This window comes from Lepisma saccharinum, chromosome 7 (assembly GCF_977018435.1).
Source record: "Lepisma saccharinum chromosome 7, izLepSacc3.1, whole genome shotgun sequence".
NCBI lineage: Eukaryota > Metazoa > Arthropoda > Insecta > Zygentoma > Lepismatidae > Lepisma > Lepisma saccharinum.
This window is the reverse complement of record NC_139235.1, coordinates 81631841-81646080: the sequence shown is the minus strand read 5'-3', so window position 1 is coordinate 81646080 and position 14240 is coordinate 81631841. Positions and strand designations below refer to the sequence as shown.

Below are 14240 nucleotides of genomic sequence, written 5' to 3'. Positions count from 1 at the left end.
TAGCAGTAGCGGTCGACCCCCCTGCCAACGCTCATGTTTGAAACATATAAGATCTGCAATTTTTTCTAAATTTATTTTTTCAAAGTATGTTCCTCTGAATTCAATTTATCTGTCTCCCAGAGGGCATGTTTATAGATGATGCTATATTTTACCATTATCCAAAACACAGGGTGCTGCTAGGTGCCAACGAAGTTCAAAATGTACTATGTTCAGCACAATTATGCTAGAGTTGGCATCACTGCATGAGGCCGGACTCACTGTGTCCATTTCGGGTGAAAGTGCCCCTGAAATTATGCTTTCCCGCATGAATCACATAGAATGTTATTCGCAATTAAAATTATCCGATATGCCATCTGGTGAGATTTTCAGGAACCACTCCACTACGCTGTGTTGAAGCAGTTCAAAGCATCGGGAACATGCGAAAAACTAATGTCTACTGTTCAGTTTTTTGCTCTAAATCGTTTTGTGGGTCAGGACAATTGAAAAGCTTACATGTGTTTTCCATCCCGTGGAATCAACAAAATGAAATTTGTAAATAAACCAGGGAAAAGAGAACTGATTGGCAAGATTGGCATAACTGAAATGCAGCAAGAAAATTACGAAGAATGCACGATTCCGTTCACTTTATTTTCCGAAAGATGATTTTATTATCATGAAAGGTAAAAAAAGGTAAAGTACTCCCCTGTGCTTAGCAGCATGCCATGAAGGCATATAGGGGGTGTGGGGGTAACGACATGAAAGTAAGTTTCAAATTGTTCTTTATGAATATAACATTTTTTTCGAAAACAATGTATTACATATGTAATTTGGAACAGGTGCCAGTCGATTAAGTGTGAAGATGAAAATAGTTTGAGAATTAATTAATGTCTGTAATCGTAAAGGTAAGTCAGAAAAAGGAAATTGACATGCTAATGTTTATGTTTCATTCAGTCACCGATAATGTCAGGATCGCCGACGGAAGAGGATACAAGAGAAGAAAAACCATATGTAGACGTTCCGAAATATCTGACGGACCAACAAGTTCGGACAATGTGGGAAGCAAAAAAACAATAAACAGCATCAGTATGACGAGATTAAAGATGGCGGGATAGACAACATCAGTAGCGATGCGAGGAAACGGGAACGTAGGGTTGACATCAATACGGAGTGCTTTCCAGGCCTAACAACGTGTCTCGCATATCCGGTAATAGTTCCGGCATTGAAAGAAAGGTTACAAAAAAAGAATATCGGCGAGTATAAATTCTAAATTGCTAATATTCGATATCCCTGTTAGATACAGGGAATCGCTTTTGATAACATTTTATAATAGAAATTTGCCTGATGAGTGTGTGATGCAGTGCAACGATCATGGGTTTCCGATCGATATGTACTGCATTAATGAGCAGAAAAGTGGTTTATGCGAGATACGTTACCAGTTTGAGCACCTGTATATAGTATAGTTACATATAGGTCTGAAAATCTACTGAATTAGTACAAATGGTTTTCGTAGATGGTACATATAAGTCTGAAAAACTACAGAATTAGTACCGAATAGATATAATGGAGAAAAGAATAATAATCACCTTTCCAGGATTGTGCCGACCTCCGCCTCCAATTCCCGCTCAGCCTGACTTCGTCTGTTCAGAAATTGGTCATGTTCCGCGAACATCTGGATGAATATCTCCATTAGACGTTGCGCAATAATTTCTGTTTCCCAGAAATGATTGAGTGCTGTCTGTAGTCTTTCACACTCGTCCTGAATTCCTGCGCTAGACACATAATTCAGGAAAGCCTCGAAAAGAGCCAGCCCCCGGTTCTGAAACAACAAATGTATAACTGTAATCACGGTTTACATACAATATACATCTAACATAATCTGTGTATATTTTCAGATGTCGACACTCCCCCTTGGATTGAGTTTGGTGTATGGCGATATTAAGGAGACGACAGCAGGTCCGGAAGAAAGAAGGAACGTATGGAGTAAAATACACGGAAGACAGGTTGAAAAACACATCGCCAATTATGTGAATTTCTGTGAAGAAAATGGACTGGCGGAAGACTTATTGGCGAAAATAGTAGAGACATGAAAAGATATTGATGTATCAGTGGACTGTTTGGTCAAAATATTTACTTACATTGTTGACAAAAAATGAGATGCGCCAGTGTTTGGCGATTTTATACAAAATATACAAAAAGTGCAATATGTACCCTCCCATCTATCTTTAAGAATATGTTTCGAATTGATGGAGGTATTTAAAGGTGTGAGAGATCAGAAGGCTGAAAATAAGAAGACAGGAGAAACAGGGGAAAATATGCATGAACGAATGATGGATATGTTAAAAAAAGAAAACTGAACGAGTAACTAACCCAAATTAATACACTAACATCTACCACAGACTAATATGTTGTATATAGAAATTAAATATAGGGCATATTGCGGATATTTTTGTAAAAGCAACTTGTAACACTTCTATAGATGTTCAGTGTGTCTATAAACAGACATCTATATGTAACCATTTTTGTAAAATAAAACAGTTTGTATATGTAAAAACTTGCGATGTTTCTATAGAATTTCAATGTGTTAATAAAAGATTTTGTACAGAAAAATGTTGTGTTTGTATATAACTAGTATTGTGTTAGAATGCCGAAGACGCAGGGTACGAATCCTGAAATTAACTATGTTTTGATGAAAGAGGTACCCAGCCAGGCATGATTGTTACCCCTGGATCCCGGAATTAACTATGTCTGCATAAAGAAAATCTGGATTAGAATCCCACCCAGGCATGGTTACGAATGTTGCCGGAGACCCAGGGTTCGAATCGAGGAATTAACTGTTTCCATAAAAGAGGTCCCTGATTCTGCTCAGCTGTAGTTGTGAATGTCTAGCACTTATTCCATCTTTGCAAATTAGTCCAAAGACACAGAATACAAAGTAAAATGCAAAAGGGGTACTTACAACACAGAAGAAATCATCGTTACCCATTCTGCTACACAGATGAAGAGGAGATGAACTGGAGGGAAGGATTCTGTAAAAGGAATCTATCGACTTCCTTATACACACACACATCTGCAATCATATTTTTTATTGCTTGCAACGTACTTTAGAAGTCTGCATATGAGATCACAATGATTTTTGTGTGTTGTGTGTGAGGCATAACAGTTCCTTGTCTGATTTTCACAGGAGTTCCTTGTTCCGTGTCGGTACAAATTCTTCAGCGAGGAACAAGTGATGCCACTTAAATGAATATAACGCTAAATATGAAATGCCTGGCTGATTGAACTGATGCTTGAAATCCATTTTATGCACCGAGGCTCATCGGTACAAAAATATACGTCGAATGAGGGATTGAACTGATGTTTGAAATCTGCTTTACGCACCGAGGCTGATCGGTACAGAAATATACGATGGCATGGTATAAATTGTGCAATCTATTGATCGAGTGACAGATTGAACTGATGTTTGAAATCCATTTTATGCACTGTAGCTGATTGGTACAGAAATATACGAGGGCATGGTAGAAATCCGGTTGTACAATAATAGCAATGGGATAAGATCTACCGTATTCAATTAGAATCGTCATCCATGTCAGCCCGGTCTGGGTCAGACCCATTTTTTTTTTTAATTGCTTGGGTAAAAAACATGTTTTTTCAGTACATTTCAAGGTACATTTTATGTCCTGTGCTTTTTTTTGATCATCTCTAATTCAAATGGCTGAAATTTAGGGTCAAAACCGATATTAAACTTTGAAGAGAAATCAACGTTTAGGATTTCTTTTTAGTAGGGAAGCCATTTAATATCAGAGCTTTAATTCCTTTTAGAGGAAGCATATACAAAAAAAATTCAATTGTCGAGCGACCAGTGCTGGACCATTTGGTATTGATTGACCCTGAAAATTTCCACAATGTAGAAAACACATAAAATTTTCGTTACAAGGAGTAAAAAAAAAACAACATAAATTTCATTCTTTGTAGAGAAGGAGCATGTCTTTGCAATGATTTTCAACATCATAAACTTTTGGTTCCATCATTCCTACATGCTGAAAATTTAGGTTTTCGTAACTTAGTTTTTACACCACAAAAATTAGGCTACAAGTACATTATTAATATATTTTAAGGATTTTATAAAATAGTTTGAGTGCTGATATCTTTTTTCTGAAATTATCGTAATTTAATTCAGTTTGGTGTAAAATTTCAGAGGGATTTGATCATTGGTTAAGGAGAAAAAAATGTAAGCAAGGGTATCTTATGCCTCGTGTAGTGACAATACAGATTTAATAACATTCATTTCATTGGTAAGGAGAAAAAAATAAAATATAAGCAAAGGTATCTTATGCCGAGGACCTCATGAGTGACAGACAACCCAGATTTAATGATATTTCAAAGTGCTGTAAAATTAAAACCGTTTGAGAGAGAGTGAAAAAATTTCATGGGGTTTCTTTCAACAATAAGGGAAGGGTGTGCACCAAGTTTCATTTGACTGCGGGACCACCTCTCATAACTGGTACAGACAGTGGCAGCGATTGGGTTCCAAAACTGGGGGGAGGGAAATACAGTATATTTAACTTTGTAGATAAGGTTCAGCATAGTGCAGGGGTGACTGACCCCCTCGCCCCCCCCCCAATCGCCACCACTGGGTGTAGAAAAGATCAAATAAAAGAAAAATACTTTAGTAGGATTTAAACATGTGACAATTTTACCAATAGCTAAGAAAAAAGGATAAAGAGTTACAAGATTTCAAGACGTGACACTTTGTGTCATGTAGAGGGAGTGGCAACTGCACTTGACAGGCCCCACACACATCAGGAGGCTCCCTGCCAGATAAAAATTATCGATTATGCACTGCTTATTATGAGTTTATGGATGCTGGTGCTTCTAATTAAGCTACGAATCTGATATTTCCTCACTTATGGATTGTTTTAACACACCTAAATACCCAATCTATTCTAAGCAAAGTCACACTTAAAAATCAATCAAAATAGTTGCTGTACACTATTCATTTAGTTATAGAATGAAATCAAGTGAAAATATTATTTTGTAGTAATCCATGTAAATTCACTACAGTGTCAAAATTCCAAGAAACATAACAAAAGAGAAAGAAAATGTTATTGATTAATTTGATTTATTTTACTTTGCTTTTCTACCACTTTTGGCTAATCACATACATGAGGATGAGTGATAATATGATAAAATTGATGAAGGGACATTCACAAAGAATATCTATGCCCAGGCTGGTATTCCAACCTTGGATCCTGGTTGGCCAGAAAATATTATTGAATATGATTAAAAATTGAAACTTTGATAGGTAAAATAATAGCTTGATATTGAACAACATGTTTTTGAATTAAATACAAATAAATGCCCTCCCATAATTATTGACCTGTGATTTTTTTGTTTTTTTTTGTAATTGTATATTGTATCCCCCAGGCTCCGCACTCATCTAGGATCAGCCTTGGTGTGGGGGGGAGGATGAAATATACATCGCCTGAAACTGAACACACAATATCTCTCTTAACAGCTAAAAGAGATGAGAAAGACGTTTCACGAGAAAGATTTTATGTAACGGCTAATATCAAACACAAATAAAATAATAAAAAGAACATAAATTATTCTGGCAAGGTTTGAATCCAGGACATTTTAGGTCCAATGCGAGCCTCAGCTTCTGGTTGGGTCACAGGTGAAGCCTGTGAAGTGAAGTCTCTCTCAGATATGAGGGAAAGCTGCGAATAAGGGGAAACCCAAATAAGCAGTCCCGGACCGAGGCAGCAAGGCTATCAGGGTGTGGAGGGTGTCCAGTGGCATGGACATACTCAGCAAATACCACAGATACTCATCGACAGCCTTGTCTCATGGCGAAAAAACACCACCATAAGTGTTTGTTCCACTACCTTGTGGGCCTGGAGGGATTCAGAAAGGCTAGGGGAGTTGGAACCCCAACAGAAAACAAGAGTGTACCTGAGAACCCACAGGTGGCAGCCCCACCACCCAGGTATAGGCTGTGACAAGGGGGTTCAATGTATATGCTGGGTCTTCTCTATCCTTTCACAGAAATAAATAACTTGACTGCCCTCAGCACCTTTTACAAATCTTTTGTGTCACCTAAAATTGAATACTGTTCTCCAATCTGGTCTATGGCATGCCCCTCAAATTCAAATATACTAAATTCCATCCTAAATTTCTTCCTGGCCATTGTTCGACACCGAATTCCGTCCACAAAACACTTGCAAAAGTCCATATTCCTGCAAATGTTTAATATCCAAAATCCTCAAGAGAGACATAGACTGGCTGACCATATATTTCTACATAAAATAGTGAATGGCAACATCAGAAGTGACCGCCTTCTTCAGGAAATTCACTTTTGTGTGCCTGCCCGCTCAAGAAAAACGAATAAATTTTTGGTTTTTCAGAAGCCGAGATTGTGCCTCATCCAACGCTCTCTGTTCCATAGACTGCCCAGTGAATATAAAAATCTAGGAAGCCAAATAGACATTTTTGAAAGTCTGGACCGTTTTAGAAGAAAGTTAACTAAAAGTATGTAAGTCTATTAACCACATGTAATGTTTCTATGTTATTATTTTTGTCCTTATGTTCTACAAAATCGTTCCAATGTAAAATGGCTAACGCTGTATTTCGAATCTTCTATTAAATAAATAAATAAAAATCTAGAAAAGAAAGAAGCAAGCAGGACTGGAAATTGGAGACGACGCAGGCTACGAATAGGGACATTTAATATTAGAACACTGACAGGAAGGACTGAAGAAATTGTGGATCTAATGGAGAGAAGAGGAATCGACATCTTTGGAATGAGCGAAACTAAATGGAAAGGAAGAGGAGAAATGAAATTGAGGAAAGACTATAAACTGTATTGGGCAGGTACAGAAGAGGGCAGGAGAAGTGGGGTTGGATTTGTAGTCAGAAGTGGAAAAAGTAATAGAACTAATTCAAACAGGGAGGAGAAAGAAGAATTTGAAGACGACTTGGAAGAACATGTAGGAAAGGAATGGCGAATTGTGATGGGTGGTTTTAATGCACAATTGGGAAGAGACAGGAAAGGGTATATGGAAAAACGTGGAGCAGATGGATGGGGACTGAGGAATGAGAAGAGAAGGAGGAAAGTGGACTTTTGTAAGAGAAATGGATAGTTAGTAGGTAATAGCTGGTTTAAGAAGAAATATGACAACCATAAAATTCCAATATACACTTGGAATAATGAACAAAAGTCTGCAATAGATTATATATTGGCAAACAAGGAAGTAAAGAAGATAATGAACAACATTAAAGTAATACCCAGTGAGAACTTAAGACAGTGACCACCGGCTACTAGCAGGAGATGTGAGGAGATGGAAAATAAAAGATAGAAGAGAGAAACAAGAGAAAAGAATAATCAGGTAAACAGGCATTTATGGGCACTATACACAAAACTAGGCAAAACAAAGTTTGACATGACCTTATATTAAATAATTTTTATGACATCTGTAACAATAAAGGATTAGGCATTTTGCCTAACATCAAGTCTACTGATAATGAATCACCAGGGAACAATTTCAAGTAGGTAAAACTAATAGCAAAGCTTTTAGTTAAAACTATTTTCAGAAATTTTATATTTAGTGTTGTGTAAATATGAAATTTGGAAAGTGAATGGGAGAGGAAATGGCAAGAAATGTGAGAAAAAAATCTCATAATGAAAACATTATTCAAAACAAATTCCTTCAGATAAGACTTTGTGCTTTAAGATGAGATCTCCTTTATTACACCCCATTCAGTGATTTCTGAAATATTCGACTTAAAGATGATCCTGATGAGCAGTCATTTCCATGACATATCATTTCGAAGGTTACCTCCCACCTGATTTACAAAGTTTGGGGCTGGTATCCGGAAGAGCAATATTTATGCTTATTCCATGCACTAGAATCCACTCTTCAAAATTTGCAACTTCTTTCTGTACTTCAACAACAGAGGTTGTTCGCTTTATATCCGACCATTTTTGACGGGTACTCACCTTAAGAGATACCGCGCCGCCACCACCGATCATGTCCTATTGGACCCTCAGCATTGTGGACTATCACCCGGCATCGCAGTTTCCATTGCAGCAAGCTCCGGCGCAGGACAGGCATGGGAGTTCTGTCCCACTCCTCCCTGAAAGCTTTCCATAGACCATCCAGGGTGCGCGGGCGGCAATGTTGACGTTGTTTCAACAGTCCAAATGCGCAAAAATCCATTGGACTGGCATCTGGGCTTTTCACAGGAATGTCTTCAAACAAAATGACATGAATTCCTAATTCCTCTGTCATTTCCTGATAAAAACATAGTGATGTTCTGGCGGTATGACTCGAAGCCTTGTCCATATGGTTCATCACCTGGTTCGCGTCCATTCCATACAATTGTGGGATGTCTCTCCGATAGATAGGTGTCAGAATGGAGTCTTGGAAGTATCTGGCATTCACCTTCACGTTTTTGTCCACCTTGCGTATCATCAACTTACCCTCATATCCAAATCCCATCACAACCATAAAGCCTCGAGGGAAACTTTCCCTGCACTGACGAACAAAGTTGCTGCGCCCCTTGCTGTCAATGTCACGGTATGTGATCGCCCGAATGTGGCCACCAGCAGTGAGATGGACATATGATTCATCCATTGTGACAACTTGCGAATTGTTTTGTTCACAGTTGACGGTGCGAGGTGAAACCTGTGGGCCATATCACGTTGAGTCGGGGGATTTTCTTGGCACGCCAATCGACGGATCCCCCTTAGCACTACAGGTGACACTGCTTGCAGCCCTTCTCCTGGTGGTTTTCGTGGGTGAATGTTTCGCAAGGAGAGCCTGTTGTGTGTAACGGGTCACAATAGCTTTCGCAGTAGTCACCCCGAGTGTTAACCCATTCTCCCGACACTGTTTCACAATGTGTACGTATGAAAACTTAGCTTGGAAAAGGACCATTACGTAACCCTCCCAATACCGGTTGATTTTCGGCACCATTTGATAACATTCACTACCAAAACTCACGCACCTACAAGGTCAGACACAACACTGCTCCCGCCAGCAGACCCATAGTTCCAGCATGATACGCCAGGTGGCAGCACCGAATCAAAAATGGTCGGATATAAAGCGAACAACCTTCTGTATAAGCAAAATAGCTCTGCAGAAATTTTGTAACCATTTGTGGTGTCCTACACCAGAAACAGCAGTATTAGCATTCTTTTAAAGCAATGTTCCAGTAGAAACCAAACCACGGTTCCCATCCCTCCCCAAGACCCTGGATGCAGTACCCACCCCAAAATTATTTTGAAAAATGTATAGTAACTAATTTTAATTTGAATGCAATAGCCTGTCAAGTGGTTGGCAGTTAAGTCTTAACATGTAAATTTTCGACGCTGAAAGTCACCAAGCACATTGATTGCTTAGATAATTTGAAATGTCAGAAAATAAATTATGTATATACAGTGTTAAAATTACCACAACTTAATGATAAAATCTAACTGGGCACACCACTGGCGTAAGCAGGGTTCTTTCTTCTGCCATGGGGCACACCAAATATTCGTGCTGCAGTTGTCTTAATCAAAACTGGTTTTCTCCTATGACTGATTCAATTATTGTTTCATACCCAGAGCTGCAGACAGTGAAAATAGAATTTGGTGCCTCGTGCAACAAATTCTCCTCTGCTTAGAGTGGCATTTCGCGGTCAAAATTTCCTGAATTGTATTTCAAGTGCAAAATTCACTTCCTGCGACAAGTTAGAAATGAACATTTTACATTATTTACTTTTATGTTGTATCAGGTTATTTACAATGTGTTACTGTGTAGTATATTTAGTACAATTATTATAGCACAGGGAAAAGACAATACAGTAGTATTTCTAATGGAACAACATCGTTAGAATGCTGCACCTGCAGGAAAAAATCGCACAAGCAAAGTCCTGTAAATAGTTCGAAGCCCATTTTCCTGTTGAAGAGCACTTTTAGACTGCTGGCAAATTGATCTATTCATGTAATGAACCGCGGCATCATCTGAAAATTTACTAAAATATTCAAACAATCTTCATATAGTAGTATACAAACACCAAGGATTATATTTTTAAAACTGATGTTATTAATCAACACCAAGAATATTGATCTGGTAATGCAGTAGCCGACTTTCGTGGCAATGTAGTTAGCACAGCAAGCTACGATGCCAGAGATCACAGGTTTGAATTCCGGGCTGGACTTCGTGAGTGTGTCTCCTTGCCTTTCCCCGTAGCTAATGCTGTGTCTGGCCATCACTCATCATTATCCTAAAGTGGCAGAAAAGCGACATGAAATAACCCATGGACTTCTTGTTTAGTATTCAGTGTTATATATTACTCTACTACTTTTTCATGTATCCAATGTTTGTTTTAAGAGAGAAGGAAAAAAGGCAAATGTTTATGACACCCACCGCCACCCTGCTTAGCGAATAATCGAGTAAAATCCACATTATACCATATGTCTTCCAAATGATACAGGAAAATGACAGCCTAAATAATGATCATCATACAAATTTTATACTAAAGCGCTAAATATTGCTCCACTTGGAACTTCATAGTTAGATCCCCCTTACTAGGGAAATTCTGTGCCTATCTTAAGTCCTAACATTGATATACCCCTTCAAGAGTACCCCCCAATGTAATGCTCAATCCTCCCACCAGCAAAATTACTTACTTGATTTAATTCCAATTGTAACATCTTTTTAACTTCTACAACTGTCTTGTTTGTTGTTGTCTTTCTTCAGCTTCTTCTTCTACAGGCTGTTGCTACATCATTCCTCTTCCATGCTATGCTTTCCCTGGAAATCGTGTTGCTGTGAAAATAAAAGTGTTTATTTTTAGGCTATATATTATTTTCCCTCCAGGTCACTTGTACCTTGTACTACTCAAAGTAACAATAAAATACCAACTCTGTAAACTGGTTACTAATCAAAACACAAATTATGTACACTCTGTTCTCTAGGACACATACATGCATATATTCAACTTGGATGGGGAGGGAGTGAAAAGCATAGAGACAGATAACCAGAAGGCGGTAGTGGTGAGTAAGCACACACATACAAAAAATGACATGGTGAACAGATGTAACATGGAAGCAGAAAATGATAAGCAGAGAACACATTTGTATGTAGTAAAAATGTGCTAAATATGTAACTATATATTTAGTTATTTTCACCAACATATGGAGTTAAATATGACTCCAAATTGTAAATTTACCTTTTTAATAATATAAGGTGGTACATGAGCTAGATAAAATGGAGTTTCAGCATTGTAACTATTACCATGACCGTCTTGATGAGAAAACAGAAGTGAAAACAGTACGTGTGCCATGGGATGATGCATGTGAAAAATGTCACACACATAACACTGGAATGCCTCTTATGTTGTTTATGAAAGTTTTCTTTTGTTTTTCGCTTGGGGAGATGTGTTAAGGTGGAGTAAATTACCTCTGTTACCCTAGCCTGAAGCAGCACAGCCCAAATTATTTGTGCAAGTGAATAATGAACTCAACATCACACGGAATGTTGCCTATCACTTCATAAACACAAAATATATGTCAGAAGTATATGAAAAACACTGACGACGTTCTATATCTTCAATATTACAAATCAATACATACGAGATATAGTTTCTTTTTGGGGCCCAAGTTCCTTTTGTTTTAATGCGATTTCATCATGCTATGAATGCAATTTTTACATGGTTCGATTTCGATTTATGTCTGTTAACACATACTGTGGAGTTTTAGTGATTACTTAAGATATTGTTCAATATATGCTTTCGTGGTTAGGTTAGGCAAGTCAGGTTTGGTTCTCTTAGCATTAAAATAAAGTTCCTAAATGCATTCTACTAAGGTTCCGATTTACTTCTACATTTATTCCCACTAGTCTACGTTACATACTGTTGCTTGTTAACGGAGAATACCTTGTCCATGGGAAACGCGCATGCTTGCGTAAGGTAATTTTTAAGTTTTTTTCTTTCAACTAACTTTTTTTTTTCCAACTCAAAAACTGTGCTCCTTACTCTAATTAAGGAAAGTTCAAATTTCGTGTGACAATGATTTCCAAAATTCTTGATTCATAATTACATAATACTGACCCCTGGTTTTTCTTTGGTACACAAAAGCCTTGCCATAGTAATTTATGGTTACCATTGGCAACCCTTCATTCTATAATAATAATAATAATAATAAAATTTTATTGTCATTAGGACAAGTACAGCAATAGACAAAGTCAATAGTTAAGATATGCACATAATAGTGTGAAACCTATATGCTATGCAAAGCCAATTAAATTATGTACCAAAAACTAAATCATATATCTACTAGACATTCAAAAAACTCATTAATATCATAAAATGGGTGTAAAACTAACCAGTTGTACAATTTATTTATTTATTTTACCTAAAGTTTCAGATACAGTACTGAATGACCATTTTACACTGAAACAGTAACAGCAGGAATATAACAATAACTAACTAACTCTCTAGCCTTCTTAAACCCGAAGGTTCATGGCTGCAGCAACACAGGCCTTCCATCTGTTCCTATCTTGAGCAAGTTCTATATACTCTTTTCCATCCCTACCGATTTCCTTTAGGTCCATCTCAACGTTGTCCCTCCATCTTCGTCTTGGCCTTCCTACAGGTCTCTTACCATCTGGTTTCCCAACAAGAATCCTGTAAACTCCTCTTTCCTCTCCCATTCGTGCCACATGGCCTGCCCACCTAAGTCTTCTTGATTTAATTATTCTAATAATATCTGGACATGAGTACAAATTATGTAGTTCTAAATTATGTAACCTTCTTCACTCACCTGTCTCCTCATCCCTTTTAGGTCCAAAGATTTTCCTACGGATTTTATTTTCAAATACTCTCAATTTATGTTCCTCTTTCAATGTAAGGGACCAAGTTTCACACCCATATAATACTACAGGCAAAATTACTGTTTTGTATATTTTAACTTTTAGTTTCTTAGATATTAAACGAGAAGACAAAAGTTTATGAAGAGAGAAGTAACATGCATTTCCTGAATTAAGCCTACTTTTTATTTCCTCTTTAATATAATTTTCATTTGTTAATATTACTCCTAAGTATTTGAATTTGGAAACTGGTTCAAATATAACAATAATAACAACAACAAAATAGAGTACAAGATGGCACTGAAAACAAATCAAAATTATACATATATCGTTAACAATTTCCTAAAACTTTGTTCTGGCAAGAATATGTCCACATTTGGAGGCAGGTAATTATATGCGTGAGGAAGCCTGTAGAAAAGAGACCGCTGTAGAAGGGAGAGCCTTGTGGTGGGATTGTGGAAGAGCTTAACGTTGCGGGTTGGCCGTGTGGGAACACGTAGATGAAATTTGTTGAGCAGAAATTCGGATTTAATTTTACCATTCATGATTTTGTGCAAGAATTTCATGTCTGCTAATTCGGGACGAGTGTGTGGTGGTTGGATATTGAAGACATACATAATGTCTGTTTTGTGAAGGTGCCTCAGAGAAGGTATTCTGTGGCGAGCAATGGCGACGAAAAAGTTGAGAACAGAATCAATCCGGGAAAGATTTGTTTTTGAAGCCACGGTCCAGATAGGAGAGCAGTATTCAAGAATGGGGGAGATAAGGGATTTATAAAATATGCTGATTGATGATTGGTTTTGGATTTCAGTGAACCTGTACAGAAGACCGAGAAGACGCATTGCTCTTTTAGTAGTGTTCGTAATGTGCTCATTAAAGTTTAGTTTTTCGTCGATGATAACTCCGAGATCTTTTTCAGAGCTAACTTTTTTGATGGGATTGTTTTCAAGATAGTAAGCAGAATCGAGTTTGTTCCTTCTTAGGGAAATGGTGAGGCAGGAGCATTTCTTAGGATTCAGTTGAAGTTTCCACTGGCAACACCACACAAGTAGTTCTGTAAGAACTTGCTGCAAGATTAAAGCATCGTGTTCTGATGAGATTTCTGTGAAGAGTTTACAGTCATCAGCAAACAGAAGTATATTTATAGGGAGAGAGGACAGTCTGTCAGGGAGATCATCCAAGTAAAGAAGAAACAAAAGTGGGCCTAAGACGCTCCCTTGGGGAACTCCAGACAAAACAGGAAGAAAGCTGGAAGAGCTGCCAGGAAGGATGACACGCTGCTCTCGTGCACTCAGATAGTCTTGTAGTAAGGATAGAAATTTCCCATGGATGTTAAATCTGGATTGTAATTTATGAAGAAGGAGATTATGATTTACTTTATCCAAGGCTTTTGAAATGTCCAAATATATA

At 37.7% G+C, this 14240-nt stretch overlaps 1 long non-coding RNA gene across 2 annotated transcripts in view; it reads right to left on the bottom strand.

Annotated features, from left to right (window-relative positions):
- The window catches only part of LOC145989963 (uncharacterized), an 82636-nt gene that overhangs the window by 52070 nt on the left and 16326 nt on the right, over positions 1-14240 (bottom strand). For both annotated transcript variants that reach the window (XR_014441906.1, XR_014441907.1), the window contains exons 2-3: positions 10652-10790; positions 1563-1795 (exon numbers count right to left, since the gene is read on the bottom strand). This is a non-coding gene — a long non-coding RNA (uncharacterized LOC145989963). The remainder of the gene's footprint in view (positions 1-1562; positions 1796-10651; positions 10791-14240) is intronic.